We start from the raw sequence: 26,237 nt of genomic DNA, 5'->3' as shown, positions 1-26,237 counted from the left end.
AGCCAATAAGTGCCGAGGAAGGGGCCGGCAAAGTCAGCGTGCACCCATTCCCATGGATGCGCCAGATCAGGCCACGGAGAGGGCATTGTACGGGGTGCAGCCAGTTGTTGAGCACACTGACCACACGCAGCGACCATGTGGGCGATGTCCGAATCAATACCGGGCCAATAAACGTGCCTGCGGGCCAGGGACTTAGTCCGAGAAATCCCCCAATGGCCTTCATGCAACAGTTTGAGAACATCTTTGCGAAGAGAGGCTGGCACCACGACTCGTGGAGAGGCGCCACCTGTGGCCAGAAGCACAACACCCTCACAAACAGACAGACGAAAGCGCAAGGCGTGGTAGTTGCGAAGGGGATCCGATGCCCGGCCCTTGGTCCTGTCCGGCCAACCCCGTTGAACAAAACCGATCACCTGACGCAGGACCGGGTCCCGCGCAGTAGCCGACGCGACCTGCGAAACTGTAAGTGGAAAACCCTCGACCGCATGACGTTCTTCCACATCAATGTGGAAACAGAGTAGTTCATCGCGATCGAAAACCGGGTCGGGGCCCATCGGCAAATGCGACAACGCATCAACGTTGGCGTGCTGGGCCGTGGGGTGATAGTGAATCTCATAGTGAAAACGAGACAAGTATAAGGCCCAACGTTGCAGGCAGTGAGCTGCCTTATCCGGAAGCGACGCCGATGGGCTGAACAGAGAGACCAGTGGCTTGTGGTCGGTGATGAGGTGAAACTTAGAACCATACAAAAAAACGCTGAACTATTTTAGAGCATAAATGATAGCGAGCGCCTCCTTTTCGATTTGAGAGTAACGCCGTTGGGCATCGTTGAGGGTCTTGGAAGCATAGGCGATGGGTCGTTCCGACCCATCCTCATACCGATGGGCGAGAACAGCCCCTAGGCCATACTGTGATGCGTCAGTCACCAGAACCAAGTGCTGACCCAGACGGAATGTGGCAAGACAAGGCGCCGACTGCAAATGAGCCTTCAGGTGGACAAAAGCCTGCTCACACTCGTCGGACCAACAGAAAGGAACGTTTTGCGTAACAGCTGATGCAGAGGATGAGCTACTGCCGCGGTGGATGGAATGAATTTGTGATAATAAGCAATCATGCCTAGAAGCGCCTGAAGTTCTTTGACCGTAGACGGCCGGGGTAGAGCGGTAATGGTTGCAACGTGCTGACGTAGAGGACGTATACCCTCACGGGACAAGTGGAAACCAAGATACACAATGGAGGGTTGGAAGAACTGTGACTTGTCCAGATTGCACTTCAACCCAGCCGAATGCAGAACCCGAAACAGTGAACGCAAATTGCGAAGGTGCTCCTCAGTGAAGGCCCCCGTGACAACAATGACATCCAGGTAGTTGATGCAGCCTGGAACGGAAGCCGTGAGCTGTTCCAAAAACCGCTGAAAAATGGCCGGCGCGCTAGCGACGCCAAATGGTAACCGCTGGTACTGATACAACCCACAAGGAGTGTTGATGACGAGAAATTCCTTGGAAGACGCATCCAACGGCAACTGATCGTACGCCTCCGATAAGTCAAGTTTGGAAAAGAACTGGCCCCCAGCGAGCTTGGTAAATAACTCCTCAGGACGGGGAAGAGGATAAGTGTCAATGAGGCTCTGAGCGTTGACAGTGGCTTTAAAATCACCACACAATCGCAGACTCCCGTTTGGTTTAGAAACCACCACGATTGGCGATGCCCATTCGCTGGAGGTAACAGGAAGGAGAATCCCTGAAGCTGTTAACCTGTCTATCTCAGCCTTGACAGGTGCACGCAATGCCATCGGAATAGGGCGTGCCCGAAAAAACTTAGGGTGAGCTGTAGGTTTAAGAGTAATGTGAGCTTCAAAATCCTTGGCACGACCCAGACCAGCAGAGAACACAGACAAGAATTCCGAACACAATCCATCCAGCTGTTGATACGGAATATCCTCAGATATGAGGTGCACATCATCATCAATGGAGAACCGGAACAACTGGAAAGCATCATAACCTAACAGGGTTTCAGTGCCCGCATGATCCACCACATAAAACGTGAGGGGCCTAACAACAGACTTGTAGGCAGTGGAAGCATCAAACTGGCCAACGATAGGGATTGTCTGCTTATTATAAGTCCTCAGATGTCGCGTAACGGGAGACAAGGGAGGTGAACCCAACTCCAAATACGTGCGAGAATTAATGAGAGTTACGGCAGAGCCAGTGTCCACTTGCATTCGAATGTCTTTATCCAGAACACGAACAGTGACAAACAACTTATTTGTTTCAGAAAGCACACAGTTAACATCCATGTCTGATGCCTCGTCCTCGTCGACAGGAACTTTAGGGGACTGACACACAGAAGCAATGTGGCCTTTTTTTCTACATGAATTACACGTGGCCCAACGTTTTGGACACGCGGCCCTGTCATGCTGTACGAAACAATGTGGACAAGAAGGAAGTGCGGAACGAACCTGCTTCTGTGGTTGCTGTTTTCGCTGCGAGCGTGGTGGCCCAACGCAACGTTGTTGACCAGAGTGAACCGCCACCACATCATCGTTCCCCTGGGAAACAGGCAAATTGTCCGTGTCAAAAGTTGTCTGGATAGCGCCTACATCACCCCACGCATCTATTTGCGCACCAGCAGCGTGAGACACTTCAAAAGATTGAGCGATGCTTAGAACTTCCAACAACGATGGGTTTGGCAGTTGTAAGGCACGTTGCCAAACTTCTTTATCAGGAGCAAGCCGTAGAATAGCGTCCCTAACCATTGAATCAGCATAAGACTCATGATGAGTGTCCGCGACAAACTGACATTTCCTACTCAGACTGTGTAGTTCCGCCACCCAAGCCCGGTAAGATTGATGGGGCTGTTTACGACACTGGTAGAAAGCCACGCGGGCGGCAACGACGTGGGTGTTTTTTCGGTAATAGTTAGACAATAAGTCACACATTTCTTGGAAGGACAGAGAGGCAGGTTCCCGCAGAGGGGCCAACTGAGATAGCAGCTGATAGATCCGTGGGGAAATCCAAGATAGAAATAACGACTTACACATAGGAGCGTCGACAACGCCGAAAGCCAAGAAGTGTTGCCACAAATGCTTCTCATAATCCTCCCAGTCTTCATCGGCCTCGTCGTAAGGAGGGAATGGAGGCGGCGAAGAGGAAGACAGACGATGAGTAAGCGACGTCGACAACGCCTGAATAGCAGCCGTCAGCTGTGTTTGTTGTTCAATGAGTGCTTGCATAAGCTGTTCCATGACTGCCCTGACACGAACACACAATTCCACAACGCAGGAAAAAAAATATCCGACCTCATCGCCAAAAAAGTGTTATAACCTTGTATCACTCTTAAATTGCGTGGATATACAAACGTAGAACAATAGCGGGTTACATGCTACCTACTCCGAATCTTGTCATTAGACTGCCATGCCGTGACATGCGGCCGGCGCCATTCATAGCTAGGTGGTGCTCCCGTGCTCCCGAGTTGCGGAGCGCCTCTATCGCCGTGTTCGCGTACTGACGTAGCGGCACTTTTAAATATCGTGGCACTGTCACAACAATCAAGCTAACATTTTCCCTTACGCGCCTTAGGATGACACATCTTTCATTTATTTTCATAAATTATCTTCACAATGAATCAGGCTCTATCCTTCAGAACAGTGCAATATATGTTAGCCACTTCTAGAACAGTCTGTCTTCTCTTTACGTACATAGAATTTAGATACTGGTTTCACTCAGAGTTAAACAATTAATTTTACACTGCCATGTGGGAGTTCTACTGACACAAATACAACAAACACTCCCTCGTCTGAACATTTCCACATTACAAAATGAATTTAGATTCTTTTAACTGCACTCGACTCTATGGCCATCTTTCGTACAGTAAAACCATGAAGACTTATCAGAAATTCACACCAGTGCCGAGCCATGCAAGATGATGAGACTGCATGTTGATTGTGAAACCCTGTTCTACCATTGTTCCAAAGTTTATCACAGTTCCATTGAGACTTCATATCGCACAGTCAAAATCACTGCCTCGCGTATGCTTTTTACTGATGTATTAAATTGTGAAATAACCTGTCGCTACTCAACTGCTGTTCCAGACACTCAGAGTAATGCCTGGAAAGCCATTTGTACTGTAAAATTACTTACTGACCAAATAATGTTAGCTTTTCATTGGAAGGGTCAGATAAAGGTCTGTCCATCATATAGCACCCAGAGCGGCTCTCCAGATTGATAGCGCAAACGCCAAAATGAGCACTCCCCTCGACTTTATTCGTATCTCTGCGGTGATAAGTAATCACGCTGTTAATCATTTTATGAAGAAATGAAAGAAAGTAGCATGTAAGAGACGAGATCATTTTCTTAAACACTGTCCCCAATTATGTGCTTCAGATTAATTTTAAAATATATTTTTCTTATTTACTATTAAAAACAGTTTTGATCACAATTTATTTATCAAGGTGACCGGTTTCGACCACTACAGAAAGAGGTTCCTACTCAGTGGTCTGAAAATGAACACAGTAGTGGTCGAAACCGGTCACCTTGATAAATAAATCGTGATCAAGACTGTTTTTATTGATCATTGCCACTCCCATAATGTATTCAAAAGTAATATTTTTCTTAATCTAGAGGGTTAAGAACAAATGGGACTATTTTCTCTCGATGCCAATATCTTGCAATATTGCCATCAAAGTTCTTCAGGGCGGGTTCCCCTCAGCAATCACAATCCAATGCGCTTTCTGATACTGGATCTGTATTACTATGCTGAAATTGTTCTAGAAGGTACTAGAAACCTATCATTTTCCCATGCAACTAGCACTCCTATCTACTTCAAGCCCTTTCAACCCATGCACCTTCCCACTCAAGATAACTCAGAGCCTTCTATACCGATTGTTCGATGTATGCCTTATGTATACTCCCACTTAACATTTACTTTGATTAAAAAGAAAAATATATTACTTCACATCACCATATGGGTGTCGTGAATTACTATGGTTTAAATTTGGATGAAGCCCTTACGTTATTATTATTATTATTAAAATTACTATTGAAATTTTTAAATAAAATTGCAAAATAGAATGGGTATATTTATACAGTACTATGTAACGTAGTTGCTATGTTACAGGGTGTACCTGGCGTCTCAGTGAATGATGTTTACACTAACCCAGACACTGTTGCCAAACATTTTGCTTTGCATTATGCTCAAGCCTCTGCATCGGAGAATTTTCAGCCTGCATTTCTTGTAGAGTGGTAGAGTGAGTTCACTTGAAATTTGCTACATGTCACGTATTCAGTGAATGGAAATTCCTCAGTGCCCTCACCCTTTGCACTGACATGGCTCCAGGACCAGACTGCGTCCGTAGCCAAATACTCAGACACTTATCATGCCAACATCATGTCCTTGCAATTTTCAACCATATCTGGACTGAGGTTGAGCTCCTGTGTCAGTGGCTGGAGAGCGTGATCATCCCAGTTCAGAAACTGGGTAAGCACCTCCATGAGATAGCCAGCCATCACCTAATTAGTCTCATCCATGTTTTCTGCAAGTTGTTTGAATGTATGGCGAGCTGACAGCTGTGTTGGTACCTCGAGGCTCGAGCCCTTTCAGCTTTGTCCAGGAAGGTTTTTGCCAAGGCTGCTCTGCTGACAAGTTGTGCTGCCCGGAGTCAGCTATTCTGTCAGATTTTGCCCGGCACCAGCATGATATTGCTGTCTTCTTTGACTTGCAACATGTTTATGACACCACATGGCATCACCACATTCCTGCTACCCTATGTGAGTGGGGTCTGTGGGACTCGCTCTTGATTTTTGTCTTGAACTTCTTGTCCCACCGTACTTTCTGTGTTCAAGTTGGTGCTACTCACAGTACCTCCCCCCCCCCCCCCTGCCTCCCCACCCCCTGCCCCTCCAGATGTATGAGAGAACAGGGTCCCACATGGCTCTGTATTGAGTGCAACCCTTTTTCTATTGGCTACCAGAGTCTAGCTGCACCTGTGGGGTCTACAGTGACACCCTTCCTGTATGCTGATGACTTCTGCATCTACTATTGCCTCTCAACTGTGGGTGTTGCTGAACACTGACTGCAGGGTGCCATTTGACAGGTGCAGCCCAGGCCACTTACCCATGTCTTCCAATCTTCTGCCACCACCATACTGTCCATCCACAACCAGAACTCTATCTCAATGACCAAGTGCTCAACATGATGGACTCTTACCACTTTTCGGGACTGCTCTTCAATGCCTGGTTGACATGACATCCCCATCTTTGACAACTTAAGCAAACATGCTGTCAAACATTAATACTTTTTGCTGTCTCAGTAACACCAGCTAGGGCGCAGACTCCTGTAGACTTTTGCAGCTCTATGAAGCTCTGGTCCTGTCCCATCTTGATTATGGGAACCTGGCATATGGCTCAGCATCACGTATGCTGGACCCAGTACACCATTGTGGGGTAGAACTTTCGAGAGATGCCTTTGGGCCTTTCCCTGTGAACAGCCTATTCACAGAGGCTGGGGTCCCTCCCCTACAAATCAGGTGCCAAAAACTGCTGCTCAACTATGCAACACACATTTACCACTCCCTGAGTATTCGAACTACTGTGTCCTTTTCCCTAGTAGGGAGATCTACCTCCCATGACAGAGGTCAAGGACTGGAAGCATGATCACTGTTCACATACAGAGTCTCTGCTCTGAACTCCACCTTCCCCCACTGTTGCCTCTTGTCAGGGAGAAATCATGTGCACCCTCATGTTGTGTACCCTGTCCTCAGATTTGTCTCGACCTATCCCTTGAAACTGTAGACCTCTTGGTTTTGTGCTACGTGTTCCTCGACACATTTCTAGTCTCAGATGTAGTATACACTGATGGTTCTATGGATGACAGATGCACTGGTTTTGCTTGCACGTATGTGAAGGTGCATGAACTACACTCCCTGCCAAATGGATGCAGTGTATTCAGTGCAGATTGGCGACCATTGCTCGAGCCCTCAGCCACCTTCTTTCTTGGTGTATTCAGTGCAGAACTGGTGGCCATTGCTGAAGCCCTCAGCCACCTTCCTTCTTGCACCAGCAAGACATTCTTAATCTGAAGTGACTCTTCGAGTAATATTCAGGCTGTCAACCAGTGCTGCCCATGCTACCCATTGTTTGTGACTAACCAGGATCTCCTGTATGACCACCATCAAGTTGGATGGTTGGTCAGTTTGTATGGATGCTTTGTTATGTTGGGATTGAAGGGAACGAGCATGCTGATTGATTGACAAGGTGGCTATCAGGATGCCGACTATGGAGATGGGGTTACCAGAACCAGACCTTCAGTCGACACAGCACCGTCCGTTGCTGGAGGCTTGGAATACTGACTGGTGTGCCATGGTTTTTCCAAATACACTGTGAACCATTAAGGAGATCATAACCATGCAAGAAGGTTGTATACATGGAAGAACCCTGGAGATACTGAAAGGTATCAGATAGATTATATAATGGTAAGACAGAGATTTAGGAACCAGGTTTTAAATTGTAAGCCTTTCCAGGGGCAGATGTTGACTCTGACCACAATCTATTGGTTATGAACTGTAGATTAAAACTGAAGAAACTGCAAAAAGGTGGGAATTTAAGGAGATGGGACCTGGATAAACTGACTAAACAGAGGTTGTACAGAGTTTCAGGGAGAGCATAAGGGAACAATTGACAGAAATGGGGGAAAGAAATACAGTAGAAGAAGAATGGGTAGCTTTGAGGGATGAAATAGTGAAGGCAGCAGAGGATCAAATAGGTAAAAAGACGAGGGCTAGTAGAAACCCTTGGGTAAGAGAAGAAATATTGAATTTAATTGATGAAAGGAGAACATATAAAAATGCAGTAAATGAAGCAGGCAAAAAGGAATACAAATGTCTCAAAAATGACATCGACAGGAAGTGCAAAATGGCTAAGCAGGGATGGCTAGAGGACAAATGTAAGGATGTACATGCTTATCTCACAGTGGGTAAGATAGATACCTCCTACAGGAAAATTAAAGAGACCTTTGGAGAAAGGAGAACCACTTGCATGAATATCAAGAGCTTTGATGGAAACCCAGTTCTAAGCAAAGAAGGGAAAGCAGAAAGGTGGATGGAGTATATAGAGGGTCTATACAAGTTTGATGTACTTGAGGACAATATTATGGAAAAGGAAGAGGATGTAGATGAAGATGAAATGGCAGATATGATACTGCGTGAAGAGTTTGACAAAGCACTGACAGACCTGAGTCGAAATGAGGCCCCCAGAGTAGACAACATTCCATTAGAACTACTGACAGCCTTGGGAGAGCCGGTCCTGACAAAACTCTACCATCTGGTGAGCACGATGTATGAGACAGGTGAAATACCGTCAGACTTCAAGAAGAATATAACAATTCCAATCCCAAAGAAAGCAGGTGTTGACAGATGTGAAAATTACCGAACTATCAGTTTAATAAGTCACAGCTGCAGAATACTAATGCGAATTCTTTACAGATGAATGGAAAAACTGATAGAAGCCAACCTAGGGGATGATCATTTTGGATTCCGTAGAAATGTTGGAACACGTGAGGCAATACTGACCCTACGACTTATCTTAGAAGAAAGATTAAGGAAAGGCAAACCTACATTTCTAGCTGTTGTAGACTTAGAGAAAGCTTTTGACAGTGTTGATTGGAATACTCTCTTTCAAATTCTGAAGGTGGCAGGGGTAAAATACAGGGAGCGAAAGGCTATTTACAATTTGTACAGAAAGCAGATGGCAGTCATATGAGTCGACGGGTATGAAAGGGAAGCAGTGGTTGGGAAGGGAGTGAGACAGGGTTGTAGCCTATCCCCGATGTTATTCAATCTGTATATTGAGCAATCAATAAAGGAAACAAAAGAAAAGTTTGGAGTAGGTATTAAAATCCATGGAAAATAAATAAAAACTTTGAGGGTCACCGATGACATTGTAATTCTGTCAGAGACAGCAAAGGACTTGTAAGAGCAGTTGAACGGAATGGACAGTGTCTTGAAAGGAGGATATAAGATGTACATCAACAAAAGCAAAACGAGGATAATGGAATGTAGTCGAATTAAGTCGTGTGATACTGAGGGAATTAGATTAGGAAATGAGACACTTAAAGTAGTAAAGGAGTTTTGCTATTTGGGGAGCAAAATAACTGATGATGGTCGAAGTAGAGAGGATATAAAATGTAGACTGGCAATGGCTTGGAAAGCGTTTCTGAAGAAGAAAAATTTGTTTAACATCGAGTATAGATTTAAGTGTCAGGAAGTCGTTTCTGAAAGTATTTGTATGGAGGGTAGCCGTGTATGGAAGTGAAATGTGGACCATAATTAGTTTAGACAAGAAGAGAATAGAAGCTTTCGAAATGTGGTGCTACAGAAGAATGCTGAAGATTAGATTGGTAGGTCACATAACTAATGAGGAGGTATTGAATAGGATTGGGGAGAAGAGGAGCTTGTGGCACAACCTGACTAGAAGAAGGGATCGGTTGGTAGGACATGTTCTGAAACATCGAGGGATCACCAATTTAGTATTGGAGGGCAGTGTGGAGGGTAAAAATCGTAGAGGGAGACCGAGAGATGAATACGCTAAGCAGATTCAGAAGAATGTAGGCTGCAGTAGGTACTGGGAGATGAAAAAGCTTGCACAGGATAGAGTAGCATGGAGAGCTGCATCAAACCAGTCTCAGGACTGAAGACCACAACAACAACAAAAACCATGTACGTGTCTGGCAGTCTTCCCTTCATGTGGGGAATCTACTGTCCTCTCTTGGGTTTGCACTGAGCACACGTGGCTGATGCTTGGCCTGAACAGTAGATCCACCACAATATAAGCATGGTGCAATTTGACAGTCACCTACATCTTACTGGAGTGCCTTAATTTGACCCTATTATGATGAAACGTTAAATTTGCTGACATGCTACATCTGGTGCTAGGGGATGATGCCAAAGCAATTGATCTGTTTTTAAACTTTACCCATGGAACTTGGTTTTACTCATCTCTGTGTTGCAGGGCATCTTAGCCTCATTAGCTGTTGGAGGGGTACCTGTCACCTTCTTTGTCTCAGTGGGCAAATGTTTGCCATTGCTCGGTGGTCCAGCCTAGCTTCTGCCCTTTTCGCCTTTTTAATTCTTCTTATTCTTTTACATCTGTTGTTGGTTTACTGTCTCACCACCATTGTTCTTTTTCCCTGAGGTTTTTTCATCTTCTCCATGTACTTAGTTTTCTTGTTGTAATAGAGAGTGTGGACGCCACAATTGGATGCAGAAGTTGCATACCCTGTCATGTAACGTGTTGTTGTGTGGTCTTCAGTCTAAAAACGGGTTTGATGGAGCTCTCTACGCTACTCTATTCTGTGCAAGCCTCTTCATCTATGAGTAACTACTGCAATCTACATTCCTCTCAATCTGCTTACTGTATTCAGGTCTTGGTCTCCCTATATGATTTTTACCTGCCATAAAATCATAAATTCCTAATTTAGAACAAGTAAAAGCATTAGGAAGGAAGTTTGTATTCTATCCAATAACTACTTAAAATCTCCTGCTTTCTAACTGGGGCAACTCTCCAACCTTCACCCCTTTTACCCCTCTCTCATTACGTCTTGCTCGTATCGATTGGTTTACTTGATTCTCAGATACAAACAGGTTCATTGGGATTTGTCTTTTGTGTCCTTCCTCTCCAAAAACTACTCCCAGCTTGACACAAAAAGGATTGAACAGCTGATGATCTCATTGTTTTGTCACTTTAGCCCCATCAGTCCATCCATCCATCTGTCCATCCACATTTCAGAGTTAAGTTGTGGTACAGTTCACTGAACTTTATCAGAATAACTGCAGTCAGCAGGACAGTGGCAAAATGCATCACAACACTGCAGGACAAACAGAGAAACCATGAATTTTAAGTCAGCAGGAGATTTTAAGTAGTTATTGGATAGAATACAAACGTCCTTCCTAATGCTTTTACTTGTTCTAAATTAGGAATTTATGATTTTATGGGGGGTAAAAATCATATAGGGAGACCAAGACCTGAATACAGTAAGCAGATTGAGAGGCATGTAGATTGCAGTAGTTACTCATAGATGAAGAGGCTTGCACAGAATAGAGTAGCGTAGAGAGCTCCATCAAACCCGTCTTTAGACTGAAGACCACACAACAACGCATGTTTGCTTCATCTAACTAACTGTCCTGGTTTTGATCATTTGGATAGCAATTTCATTATCTACATGGAGAATAATCTTATCTTATCTTCTCTGTAATTGTTGTAGTAGCGTCTTCACGTGTTTTATTTCTTTGGTATGTTCTGCTGCTGAAGTATATTCTGCTTCTGTTGATGAAGTAGCTGTCACCCTTTGCTTCTTGGAACACCAGCAAATGGGAACACCATTATTAAGAACAATGTATGCACTTGTACTCATCCTGGCTTTTAAATCTTGTGCATAATCAGTGTCCACTTCATCTTCTCCTTCTTGTAGAAAAGACAATAAGTCTTGGAGTCTTGTAGGTATCTCAGAGGTTTTGTTTGTTTTTTACATTTTGATAACACCTTCTGTTAGGGTCCTCTGTTAAGCAGCTGTCATAATTGACTGTAAGTCCAAGATCTGGCCTTGTTTTATATGACAAATACAGAAGACTTCCTATTGGCCTCACAATATGGAAATTTGAGTTGTTCATCTTCTTGATTTTCTTCTCTTGTCTTCCCTTCTGGAACTAGTGGAGTCTTCATGCCTTTACAGTCAGCCATGTATAATTTCTCTAGTACTTTCTTCACATTCTGTTCTTGATGCAGAAATATTGCCTCCTCTATCTTCATTATTTGTATTCCTATGTACATATCTGAATTTTTTACCACAACCATTTCAAAATTCTCCTTAAGTTTCTTTAGCATATTTTCAATTTTATCCAAGTCTTTTCTTATTAGGATTCCATTCATGTACATTTTTTTCAGTTACATCTTTAGATATGCATTGATTTGACTTAATCTGTAAAGTTGTTGTCCATGTAGATGGAGCTTGTCTAAGTCCATACAGAGCTTTCTTAAAAACATAAATTTTGCCATCTTACTTGTATCCTCCAAGTACTTTCATAAAAATCTCTTCATCCAGTTTCCCATAGAGAAATGCTATTTTTTACAGCAAACATTCTCATGTAGAATTTTTTCTCTGCTGCCAGAACAAACAACAGCCATGTGAACTTCTATCTACTACTGGACTGAATAATTCCTTGAAATCTACAGTCTCTGACAACCAGTGTGGCTTATATCAGCCATCATCTTTGACTTTAAAAATCTGTTTGCTTCTCATTATCTCTTTTCTCTTCTTGATTGATGAACTTGCATATTTCATTCTGTTCTTAATTTCTTCTGTTGCTTTTGACTAACATTCTTTGTCTAGATCATCAGTGCATTCTTCATATGTAAGCACTCTTCTTTCATAATCATCGTACTTTAAAAGTTTCTTCGAATTGGTTCTGTCCCTGAGATTGAAGTTTCTTGTGTATTCACTGTGTGCTCTTTCTTCTTGATTATCTTCTCTTTCATTTTCTTGGCTTTGAATTTCATTTACTTCTTTGTTAGCGTCATTTGATAGTTCACTAATAACAAAATTATTCTGTAGAGTTTCTTTGTCACTCTCTGTTCAAACTCAACATCTCTGGAGACAGCAGTGTTTCTTCTTTCTGCATCAAACAGTCGGTAGCCATTTGAAGCATAACAAACAAAAATGTGTGAATTACTTCTTTCATCTAGTTTCTTCGAGTGGCCTAGATTTTTGAGAAAAACTCTTGATCTAAAAATTTGAAGTCTTGACATATTTGGTATTTTCCCAAACCATTTTTTTTAGAGAAGTGGCACTTCAACTGATAGTTGGGATGCTACTGATCAAGTAGGTAGCTTTGAGCACTGCCTCTCCCTGTAGCTCTTTTTTCAGTTTTCTATTGAATATCATAGCTCTTGCCTTGTTCATGATTGTCAGATTTATTCTCTCTGCTTTCCCATTGAGTTGAGGTCTATAAGGAATACTATAGTCTAATACAATTCTTTCTCCTTCACACCAATTTGTAAACTCATAGCTATCTTTATCACACCATATTTTTGGTTCTTTAAGACTGAAATGATTTTCTCATTCTCACACATATATATTCTTATCAATCTTGCAGCTTGTGACTTGTATCTTAACAAATAGGTTACATAAAAATGAATGAAATCATCTAATGCTGTCATGTAGTATCCTTCTCTTGACAGATACCGTATGTATAATTGCAAGAGGTCTTATTGCTCTTTCCCTCACAGAAGAAAATGACTTTCTTGTTAGCTTAGTTCTCACATGAGCTTCACACAATCTTTGTGCTGAGTGTGAACTACTAGGAACTCCACCACACATTCTCTTAATCTTTGAAGCTCATCTCATGTCTGGATGACCTAGCTTCTTATGCCATTTTTGTTTTTCTTCTTGTGTCAGTAGTGACTGTATTCCTGATTTAATGTTCACTTCAGTCTCTCCACATTCATGTTGTTATTTCATCCTGAATTTTCCATTCTTAGAAACAATGACATTGTCAAAAGACAACCTTACATAGAGAAATGCAAATGATCAGCATACTACCCTATTTGCAAATCAGGTTAAACTGAGTGTAAGAGTCCAGCTTTACACCATCTCATAACATGGTGCAAATTTCAGCGCAACATATAACTTAGTAAACTACACTAAAAAAGTTGTGTTTTGAGTTCTAAGGCAGTTCAGGTATGGAATACTTCTGACAGAAGCATTCAGAACTGGTGTATGAGCAAGTGAGCTCTGCACCATGCTGTTGTGCAATTAGGTATGACCTGTGTTACATCAGAGTTTTTGACCAGCTTACAGCCCTCATCAGACTTCTCTATTTTACATCTGAAGGTGTAAAGATTTGATACAGTTCAGGAAATCTGTGGAGAAATCCTGGCTGTGAGAAACAGCCACAAAGTGTCATCAATAATGAACTGTCCAGGGGATTATCTGCAATATGGCAGTGCAGAATGAAATACAGTTTAGATGTAACAGATCTTCTTAATACATGTTTTGAACAACAACAACAACTTTTGGAAATAACTTTGTATACAGAATAAATTTTTGTTTTTATTAATACGTGTTTCTAGCTTAGGATTCATCAAGCAAGACGAACATGTAATCACTAAATTAATACAAGTGTTGGACAAAATATGTAATCCTAAAGTACATATTATTATTTGTGGAGATTTAAATATCAATATGCTGAAAATGGGTGAAGTTAGCACCAGGTTCTTGAATATCTTGTACAGTTATGGTATCTCACAACAGGTAACAAATGCCGCAATATTAACCAAACACTCATCTTCAATAATTGACCATATTCTAACAGATATTAACCATAAATGCTGTGAGGTAACTGTTAAAAACCTTGGGATATCAGACCATTTTGGTCAAAGTGCAAAACTTAAAATATCTACAAAGTTACAAGCAAAAGTGCTTAGCAATAGAAGGGTTTTTTCTAAATCAAAAATGTGTGAATTTGCAACACAGATGACTGGCCAGACATGGTCATAAGTATATTCAGGAACACATGTAAATGAAAAATTCAACAAATTCATGAATATATTCAAGCTAAAATTTGAGGAAACATTTCCTGAACTAGTACATTCTGTTGGGGGATCTAGTAGGAAGACTTGGGTAACAAAAGGTATCAGAAAATCCTCTGAAACACTCAAATATCTGAGATCTATCAAAAATGATAAGAGTGACACAGCCTTCTTACAGTTTTTTCTCAGGTACAAGAGGACATACAGAAAACTGTTGCAGGAAGCAAAGAGAATCCAAAATGAAAAGACCATACAGAACTCAAACAATAAAAGCAGAGCCATTTGGAATATAGTAAAACAAGAAACTGGTAACTCAAAATCAAAGCAGATGAACATAAAAATGAGAAATAAAGGTAGTTTAATAGATAATCCTAAGGCCCTGGCAAACTTTACAAACAACTACTTTAGTAATATAGCAACAACACTGCAAGAAAAGCTTCCTAAAACACAACACACAATGGCAAAGAACTATGTATCTCACACAATGCTACTGCTACCCACCAATGGAGAGGAAATCAGTAGCATTGTACATAAATTTAAGAGTAAATCATCCAAAGGTTTAGATGAAGTTCCAATGTGTATACTAAAAGACTGCATTAGCAGCATAAAAGAACCCTTAGCAGACATTATCAATGAGTCGTTCTCATCAAATTGCTCCCCCAATTATCTAAAGCAAGCAAAAATTCTTCCCATACACAAAAAAGGTGATACAGAAAATATAGAGAATTACAGACCAGTTTCATTGCTATCTTCTTTTTCAAAAATAATGGAAACTATTTTTAAAAACAGACTTATGGACTACTTAAATAAATACCAACTCCTATGCAAAGAACAGTTTGGTTTCAGGACTGGAAAGGGAACAGAAGTAGCTATAGAAAAATTTACAAGAGTAGGTCTAGAAGCCCTAGACAAAGGAGAACAAGTAACAGGCATTTTCCTAGATCTCAGTAAAGCATTTGATACAGTTGACCATGAAATACTACTAGGTAAACTTAAAGCATTAGGAATCAGGGGGGTTGTAAATCAATGGTTTAGATCTTACTTTGTGGACAGAGTGCAGAGGGTGGGTTCAATTAGATTAGATTTACTTTCGTAGTGAGGAGGTCCTCCAGGATGTGGAACATGTCAGATATCTCAAATTTCAAGTAGCTCAAATTATTTAGTGAAACATGTTTCAGATGAAGAATATTTGAACATTGGAGTACCTCAAGGGAGTGTGTTAGTCCCAGTACTATTTCTTATTTATATTAATGACTTTCCACAGTGGGTAATGCAAGGTGAAATACTGTTATTTGCTAATGACAGCAATATAATAATTACAGACAGGACACCAGAAATGTTAAATGTAAAAGCTGAAAAGGCACTTATGGCAGTTCACAACTGGTCAAATAACAACAAAGTAACCCTTAATGTGAAAAAGACTAATAACATAAACTTCTATATAAAGAAAAAACCGAATATGACAAAATTTAAAGTTAAAAATGAAACCATAGATTGTGTAGACAGCACAAAATTTTCGGATATGTATGTTGATCAACAATTAAAATGGGATGAACATATTAGGATGCTTGGGAAAAAAAATTAGCACAGCCTTACGAATATTAGTCACTGTGTGCAATAGTTTATGCCAGAGAATGAGATGCTTTGCACACATACATTCTATAATAAGTTACGGCATAATATTCTGGGGTGCAAATGCCCAAAATGTGAAATATGTGTTCAGATTGCAAAAACGAGCTATCAGAATAATGAGCAAGAGTCACAAAAGAGCACACTGCAGTGAGCTACTTAAAAAAGGGGTATTCTGACAATCCCAAGTGAATATATCTTGCAAACTACAGCTTCTATTCACAAAAATATTGAGCAATATTCAGCAAACAGCTGCATACATGATCACCAAACCAGAAACAGTAATTGCTTGTACCTATACAGAATGAATAAAACTAAAACTCAATCCACTATGTTTTACCAAGGTGTCAAGATATACAGTAAATTGCCAAAAGAAATCAAAAATGTAAAGGAACTCTGTAAATTTAAAGCATTCCATAAGAATATTTATTAAAAAATAGTTTTTACTCGATTAGAGAATTCATGCAACATAAAATTGGCATAAATAGTCAGGTTAATCAATTATAAAGTGGACATTATAGATTGTCTTGTGATCTATTTCTTTTGATTGAAGGATGTTCTTCTGCATAATGTAATTCAATGATAAATTATATATGGTATGTTGATAGACAAACACAAACACACACACAAAATTCAAGCTTTCGCAACCCACAGTTGCTTCATCAGGAAAGAGGGAAGGAGAGGGAAAGACGAAAGGATGTGGGTTTTAAGGGAGAGGGTAAGGAGTCCTTCCAATCCCAGGAGCGGAAAGACTTACCTTAGGCGGAAAAAAGGACAGGTATACACTCGCGCGCGCACACACACACACACACACACACACACACACACACACACACACACACACACATATCCAACCTCACATATACAGACACAAGCAGACACCTGTAAAGGCAAAGAATATGGGCAGAGATGTCAATTGAGGCGGAAGTACAGAGGCAAAGATGTTGTTGACTGACAAGTGAGGTATGAGCGGCAGCAACTTGAAATTAGCGGAGGTTGAGGCCTGGTGGGTAACGGGAAGAGAGGATATACTGAAGGGCAAGTTCCCATCTCCGGAGTTCTGACAGGTTGGTGTTAGTGGGAAGTATCCAGATAACCCGGATGGTGTAACACTGTGCCAAGATGTGCTGGCTGTGCACCAAGGCATGTTTGGCCACAGGCTGGTCCTCATTACCAACAAACACTGTCTGCCTGTGTCCATTCATGCGAATGGACAGTTTGTTGCTGGTCATTCCCACATAGAAAGCTTCACAGTGAAGCAGGTCAGTTGGTAAATCACATGGGTGCTTACAAACGTGGCTCTGCCTTTAATCGTGTACACCTTCCGGGTTACAGGACTGGAGTAGGTGGTGGTGGGAGGGTGCATGGGACAGGTTTTTCACCGGGGGCGGTTACGAGGGTAGGAGCCAGAGGGTAGGGAAGGTGGTTTGGGGATTTCATAGGGATGAACCAAGAGGTTATTAAGGTTAGGTGGATGGCGGAAAGACACTCTTGGTGGAGTGGGGAGGATTTCATGAAGGATGGATCTCATTTCAGGGCAGGATTTGAGGAAGTCGTAACCCTGCTGGAGAGCCATGTTCAGAGTCTGATCCAGTCCCGGAAAGTATCCTGTCACAAGTGGGGCACTTTTGGAGTTCTTCTGTGGGAGGTTCTGGGTTTGAGGGGATGAGGAAGTGGCTCTGGTTATTTGCTTCTGTACCAGGTCTTGAGGGTAGTTGCGGGATGCGAAAGCTGTTTTCAGGTTGTTGTGTTATGGTTCAGGGATTTAGGACTAGAGCAGATTCATTTGCCACGGAGATCTAGGCTGTAGGGAAGGGACCGTTTGATATGGAATGGTTGGCAGCTGTCATAATGGAGGTACTGTTGCTTGTTGGTGGGTTTGATGTGGACAGATGTATGAAGCTGGCCATTGGACAGATGGAGGTCAATGTCAAGGAAAGTGGCATGGGATTTGGAGCTGGACCAGGTGAATCTGATGGAACCAAAGGAGTTGAGGTTGGAGAAGAAATTCTGGAGTTCTTCTTCACTGTGAGTCCAGATCATGAAGATGTCATCAATAAATCTGTACCAAACTTTGGGTTGGCAGGCCTGGGTAACCAAGAAGGCTTCCTCTAAGCGACCCATAAATAGTTTGGTATACAAGGGGGCCATCCTGGTACCCATGGCTGTTCCCTTTAATTGTTGGTATGTCTGGCCTTCAAAAGTGAAGAAGTTGTGTGTCAGGATGAAGCTGGCTAAGGTAATGAGGAAAGAGGTTTTAGGTAGGGTGGCAGGTGATCGGCATGAAAGGAAGTGCTCCATCGCTGCGAGGCCCTGGATGTGCAGAATATTTGTGTATAAGGAAGTGGCATCAAGGGTTACAAGGATGGTTTCTGGGGGTAACAGATTGGGTAAGGATTCCAGGCATTCGAGAAAGTGGTTGGTGTCTTTGATGAAGGATGGGAAACTGCATGTAATGGGCTGAAGGTGTTGATCTACGTAGGCAGAGATACGTTCTGTGGGGGCTTGGTAACCAGCTACAATGGGGCGGCCGGGATGATTGGGTTTGTGAATTTTAGGAAGTATGTAGAAGGTAGGGGTGCAGGGTGTTGGTGGGGTCAGGAGGTTGATGGAGACAGGTGAAAGGTTTTGAAGGGGGCCTAAGGTTCTGAGGATTCCTTGAAGCTCCACCTGGACATCAGGAATGGGATTACATTAGCAAACTTTGTATGTAGTGTTGTCTGAAAGCTGACACAGTCCCTCAGCCACATACTCCCGACGATCAAGTACCACGGTCATGGAACCCTTGTCCGCCGGAAGAATGACTATGGATCGGTCAGCCTTCAGATCACGGATAGCCTGGGCTTCAGCAGTGGTGATGTTGGGAGTAAGATTAAGGTTTTTCAAGAAGGATTGAGAGGCAAGGCTTGAAGTGAGAAATTCCTGGAAGGTTTGGAGAGGGTGATTTTGAGGAAGAGGAGGTGGGTCCCACTGTGACAGAGGACGGAACTGTTCCAGGCAGGGTTCAATTTGGAAAGTGTCTTGGGGAATTGGATCATTAGGAGTAGGATTAGGATTATTTTTCTTCATGGCAAAGTGGTTTCCAGCAGAGAGTAGGAGTGTAGGACAGTAAATCTTTGACGAGGGCTGTTTGGTTGAATCTAGGAGTAGGGTTGAAGGTGAGGCCTTTGGATAGTACAGAGGTTTCGGATTGGGAGAGAGGTTTGGAGGAAAGGTTAACTACTGAATTATGGTGTTGGGTTCCAGATTGTGTTGATTAGAATTTTGAGGTTTTGGGGGGAGTGGAGCTGGAAGTGGGAGATTGAGTAGATGGGAGAGACTGGGTCTGTGTGCAATGAGGAGGTTGAGGTTTGCTGGAAAGGTTGTGGAGGGTGAGTGAGTTGCCTTTCCGGAGGTGGGAAACCAGGAGATTGGATAATTTTTTGAGGTGGAGGGTGGCATGCTGTTCTAATTTGCAGTGGGCCAGTAGGAGGATGCTCTGAATAGCCGGTGTGGATGTGGGAGAGGAAAGATTGAGGACTTTTATTAAGGATAGGAGTTGACGGGTGTGTTTATTGGCTGAGTTGATGTGTAGGTGAAGGATTAGGTGGGTGAGGGCTATGGATTGTTCAGTTTGGAACTGGTATAGGGACTGATGGAAAGAAGGGTTACAGCCAGAGATGGGAACTTCAAGTGTGAGGCCTTTGGGGGTAATGCCAAATGTCAGACAAGCCTGAGTAAACAAAATATGGGAGCGTGATCTGGCTAGGGCGAAGGCATGTTTGCAGAGGTAATGTCAATAAAATTTAATGGGGTCGTTGTGGGGATGTTGTGAGGGTGACATGGTATTAGAAGGTGGAAAGTGTAATATGAGGCTCAAATGAAAATAAAAATATATGGGGAGAGATAAAGGTGAACTAGAAAGCAACTGGAGATCTGGTGTGAGAAAAGTCGAAAAAGTGTTGGTTATAGCTGAGCTATGTTGATCCTGTGGTGAACTTAGGTTGGTAAACAACGATGCGCACAAAGGTTAGGTGGTTGTGTTGCCGCCAAAACTCGTTAAAGGGTGGAGAAACAAACCAGCAACAAACTGTCCATTCGCATGAATGGACACAGGCAGACAGTGTTTGTTGGTAATGAGGATCACCCTGTGGCCAAACATGCCTTGGTGCACGGTCAGCACATCTTGACACAGTGTTAGACCGTCCGGGTTATCTGGCTACTTCCCACTAACACCAACCTGTCAGAAGTCTGGAGATGGGAACTTACCCTTCAATATATTCTCTCTTCCTATTGCCCAACAGGCCTCAACCTCCGCTAATTTCAAGTTGCCGCCACTCATACCTCACCTGTCATTCAACATTTTTGCCTCTGTACTGCCACCTCGACTGACATCTCTGCCCAAGCTCTTTGTCTTTACATATGTCTCATATGTCTGCTTGTGTCTGTATATGTGCGGTTGGATATGTGTGTGTGAACGAGTGTATACCTGTCCTTTTTTCCCCCTAAGGTAAGTCTTTCCGCTCCCAGGATTGGAAGGACCCCTTACCCTCTCCCTTAAAACCCACATCCTGTCGTCTTTCCCTCTCCTTCCCTCTTTACTGATGAAGCAACATACAGGGTGTTACAAAAAGGTACGGCCAGACTTTCAGGAAACATTCCTCACACACAAAGAAAGAAATTATGTTATGTGGATATGTGTCCGGAAGTGCTTGCTTTCCATGTTAAAGCTCATTTTATTACTTCTTTTCAAATCACATTAATCATGGAATGGAAACACACAGCAACAGAACGTACCAGCGTGACTTCAAACACTTTGTTATAGGAAATGTTCAAAATGTCCTCAGTTAGCGAGGATACATGCATCCACCATCCGTCGCATGGAATCCCTGATGCGCTGATGCAGCCCTGGAGAGTGGCGTATTGTATCACAGCTGTCCCAATACGAGCACAAAGAGTCTCTACATTTGGTACCGGGGTTGCATAGACAAGAGATTCCAAATGCCCCCATAAATGAAAGTCAAGAGGGTTGAGGTCAGGAGAGCGTGGAGGCCATGGAATTGGTCCGCCTCTACCAATCCATCGGTCATCGAATCTGTTGTTGAGAAGCATACGAACACTTCGACTGAAATATGCAGGAGCTCCATCATGCATGAACCACATGTTTTGTCGTACTTGTAAAGGCACATGTTCTAGCAGCACAGGTAGTGTATCCTGTATGAAATCATGATAATGTGCTCCATTGAGCGTAGGTGGAAGAAACTAAAATGAGCTCTAACATGGAAATTAAGCGTTTCTGGACACATGTCCACATAACATCTTTTCTTTATTTGTGTGTGAGGAATGTTCCCTGAAAGTTTGGCCGTACCTTTTTGTAACACCCTGTATATTTTATGAATTTATTATATATATCTTGTATTTCATTATCTTATGTGACAAAATAATGTACATATGTATGTATAATGATGACATCCATACAAAGAAATTTGCTTATGGAAGAATAAATAAATAGAAATAAATAAATAAATGTTTATTCAATAGTGAATGGCCTTTCTGACCATGATGCACAACTAGACACTGATTATGATGAAGTGGTATCATGGAAAACAGCTAGAATAATTAATAAACAGATAACACTAAGCTTCAACCTAGCAAGAAACAGACTGGAAGAATGTTGTAGATGTCAGTTCCAAATCTCATGTTTGTATACATGGTTTTATATCAGTTTTTAACAGTTGTTCTCCCATGAAAACAGTAAGGTATGGTACTAATAAGACATCAAAAGAGTCATGGATTGCAATCAAAATATCAACTCTAAGAAAAAGCAAATTGTTTGAAATGATCAGGACAAATAGAGTAGTAGGGGTGATTTAATATTACAAGAAATACTGTACAGTATTAAGGAAAGTGATTAAGAAATTAGAAAATCTCCATATAATGTCTGAAACCAATAATGTAGACAGTAAAATTAAATCTGCATGTGCAATAGTTAAGAAAAACCAGGAAATCAGTCAAGAAGTGGAGAATTTTGTTATTAAAGAAAACAGCCAAATAATACATGATAGTAGCCTGGTAGGCAATGTATTTAATAATTACTTCTTTGAAGTAGCTTAGATCACTGGCATGGACAGTTCAAGGGATAAAGTAATAGAATATATACAAGAAGTAATACCTTATATATACAGACAAATTACTATCACTCCATACCCTTCCAAAGCAATTAAGAATGTAATTAGCTTCCTCAAAATCACAAAGTCTCATGGAGGTGATACCATTTGAAGAACTGTACTAAAATTCTGTTTCTGCTGATTACCTCACTGTTGGGTGACCATAAGATCCAATTCTGTTTTTCACACATGTGCCACATTTTCAGTCACATACACAACACATCACCATCAATGGGCATATTTCCAGGTAGGCTGAAGACCCCTTTAGAAGAAATGTAGTAGGACAAATATTAGTAATTACTGAGCAGTCTTTCTGCTTACTTCCATTTTGAAGGTCCTGAAAAAAATGAGGTATTTAAAGATTATAACACAACTCTCTTAAAATGAAATGTAACTGCATAGATTAAAAATCTACTTGCCAAGTGGTGGCAGGAGAATGCACAGACTTTTTATGTATCCATTTACATTATACCCTCTTAAAATAAGATACATAGTCAATTTCAATTTGAATTTCATATGAGGCCTCTCCATAAAACTTGTTTTTCAATTCACTAATCAGATAATACAAAACTTGGAAGACAAAATATTGCCTGATAGGAGACAAGCTTTTAGTCTGCCAAAGGACTTAGCCTGCTTTCAATTTTAAGACGATGATGAGACAATAGAAAGAAAACTGTTGACTTTTGTGTGGCATCATGACTCCAACCCAATTTAACTGGACAAAGGTTTTAATGTGTTTCTGGGTAGCTGGCTCATCCTATTGCTTCAGCAGTCAATCAGCTCTCTTTATGTCATTTGTTGTTTTGTTAGTACTGTTAACATTAAACAACTGTGTGAATAAATATAATGAAGGGATGGATATGTGTGTGTGTGCGAGTGTATACCTGTCCTTTTTTCCCCCTAAGGTAAGTCTTTCCACTTCTGGGATTGGAATGACTCCTTACCCTCTCCCTTAAAACCCACATCCTTTTGTCTTTCCCTCTCCTTCCCTCTTTCCTGATGAGGCAACAGTTTGTTGCGAAAGCTTGAATTTTGTGTGTTTGTTTGTGTTAGTTTGTGTGTCTATCGACCTGCCAGCGCTTCGTTTGGTAAGTCACATCATCTTTGTTTCTAGATATAAATATAATGAAGATTGCATGTGAAATTTTTTAGCACTGTGATTGTATTTCTATGGCCTTCACTTTTGATTTTAGCAAGAGTTTAACAAATATATTTCAGAATGACACAACACATATAAGTCACAGAGTAATTTGACAAGCGAGACATGTGTACACGTTAGCATTCGAATGAGCACTGAGTCCCAGTCTAGCGGTCGCTGCTTGGCTGGCCGCTTCGGTGGCGCGGCTGCTGCATGGCTGGCAGACAGCGCCGCATGTAGAGGACGCACGTAATTGCGCGGCGGCACTTTGAATGATCGGCGAGTCACAACAGAATACTCGTGCACTTCCACGATCATGAGAAAGGGCATTGATGACCATGCTGTCTAGCACCCAACAGTTTTAAATCCACCCACATCTAACCAAAATATTGCCAACTGGTATATGTTCCGACTTGTCAAAAACATTTGATTGTGCAGCTCAAGTTGAAGAAATTGTGAGAAGTTAAATAGAATGGTGTCAGAGATCTTGCTGGTAACTGGTTTTCATCCTAACTGACTAAAGCAGTCCAGAGTGTTTCAGTAAGAAACTCAAGATGGATACCCAATGAAAGAGCATCTTCACAATGATGAATAATGACTACAAGTGTGTCATAGGGAGCAATATTAGATCTGCTCTTGATCTTATTATCTGCTTATTCATTTAAGTTGATCTGATTAAGGTCATCAGGCCCTGTCTTACATTAGACCAGGTTTTATGCAAACAGTACTTTTTTTGACATCATAGTTACCTAAGAAATAAGTATTTTAATATGACAAGTAGTATTAAAATGATTTGAGTGTCTAGAGAGATAATGTGAGGAAGTAAATACTGACTATGAAATAACAAAGTTGATACTAGCAGTACTTGTGCTACTGCTGCTGCTATTATTAGAGATAATAGTAATAGTAACAGTAGTAGTGGTAGCAGTAGTAGTGGTAATAATGACAATAATAACAATAATGATAGTGGTAATTATAAAAAGAATTGAAAGGTGTACAAAATAGATGCTTTCTGATATAGTGAGTTCTGGCAAATGCAATTTAAGGAAACTGCACAGCTAAGTCAAATATAGGAAATGAGGAAGATCTGCTTGGAAACAAGGACGTATAAGGGTAACGTGTGTACTGGGACAATGATAATCATTATTCAGTTCTCTAATAATATTATAGTGCTGGAGATTATTCCAGAGTCAGGTTCCTGCTGCTGAAAAGAAATTGGATGAATGATAGAGTGGGACAGAAAGTATTTTGGACTGAAGGGAATCTATTTTTCTACAATGTTGTTCAGATAAGAGAGTTACGGTTGAAGAGAGATATGGGGGCAGGACAGACTTCTGTAATAAGTCATCATTGACAAAAAAAAGTGTCACACAGAAGAATGTAATAAGGATATTGTGTGATGTTCACTCTAGAACATGTTGTAGACAGCTGTTTAAACAGTTTAGCATAGTGACAACAACCTTACAGTGCATTTACTCTCTTCTGAAGTTTATTATCAACAACCAATCGTGCCATGCGGAGTGGCTGCACAGTTAGAGGTGCCGTGTCACGGATTGTGCGGCCCCTCCTGCCGGATGTTTGAGTACTCCCTCAGGCTTCGGTGTGTGAGTTGTTCTTAGCATAAGTTAGTTTAAGTAGTGTGTAAGTCTAGGGACCGATGACCTCAGCAGTTTGGTACCTTAGGAATTCACACACATTTGAACATTTTTTTAACAACCAATCACAGTTTGAAAACAACAGTAATGTTCATAAATGTAATTCTAGAAGGAGAAATGATTTACACTATCCATCACTCAGCCTTACCATGACAGGGTGAGGTATTCAGCTGTAAAAATCATTGTTCACCCACACAGTGGTACACAGAATTTAATGGATAATAAAATCAAATTCAAACACAAAATTGCTTGGCAAATCTTCACTCCATAGAAGAATTTCTGAATTCGTAGTACTATGATTGTCGTTACGGAGAAAAGTCAAGTGCTGGCATGCCAGTTGGGAATGATAGAGCAGAGAGGGCTGTGAGAAGAGGTCAGCCAATTGCTCACTGACTGACCCCTCTCCAGAATGACAACGCAACAGCTGTGGCCCATATGTGAAGAGAACATGAGCACAGGATTTAACAATTGTTCCTTATTTGTAGTTATGACAACATGCACGCTGCTTACATGAATTCTGAACCAATATTTTGTGCTGAGCAATTGTACTGTACTTGTAAGATGACAGGATTATTCCACATCATAGTGAGAGTTCACAGTTATGATCCATGAACCATGCAAATAAATAAATAACTAACATCCTTCTGGGATGAATTTTTGATGACTGTCCTGATGTGTACTGCTATTTGGCAGTATTGTAAAATTTCTGTGCATTTGTAACCCTCATTTTTAATAAGGCTGTTGAGCATAATCATTTTTCAGTGTTAAAGTTTTGGTCTTAATTAAGTGAAAGGCTATTGTACTGTGCTGTGCAAGGCTCAAGTTAGCTAGACTCAAATATACAGCTATTCTCTGCAACAGTTTCATTTATGTATTTTCAGTCTTTCAGAATCAGAGATTAGACACCAGTATTTATAAATTTTGAAATTTGTTCCAGAAGTAACTCACTCTGTCAGAAACCATTAACCAAAGTCACAATGGGAATTAAAAATTATTTATTTTGGAAATAATATTACAAATTATTCCAGTGGGTAAAACTTTTGTTTTGATATGTTACTTTAAAGTAGTATCAACCTCTGAACTCAGGTTTTGG

General features: G+C 41.5%; 1 protein-coding gene across 1 annotated transcript in view; it reads left to right on the top strand.

Annotated features, from left to right (window-relative positions):
* LOC126203597 (beta-ureidopropionase) overlaps positions 1-26,237 on the top strand; it is a 155,238-nt gene that overhangs the window by 38,484 nt on the left and 90,517 nt on the right. The window lies entirely within an intron of this gene.

Source organism: Schistocerca nitens, chromosome 9, assembly GCF_023898315.1.
Source record: "Schistocerca nitens isolate TAMUIC-IGC-003100 chromosome 9, iqSchNite1.1, whole genome shotgun sequence".
Lineage (NCBI taxonomy): Eukaryota > Metazoa > Arthropoda > Insecta > Orthoptera > Acrididae > Schistocerca > Schistocerca nitens.
Note: the sequence above shows the minus strand (reverse complement) of the source record. Positions and strands in the feature narration are given on the sequence as shown.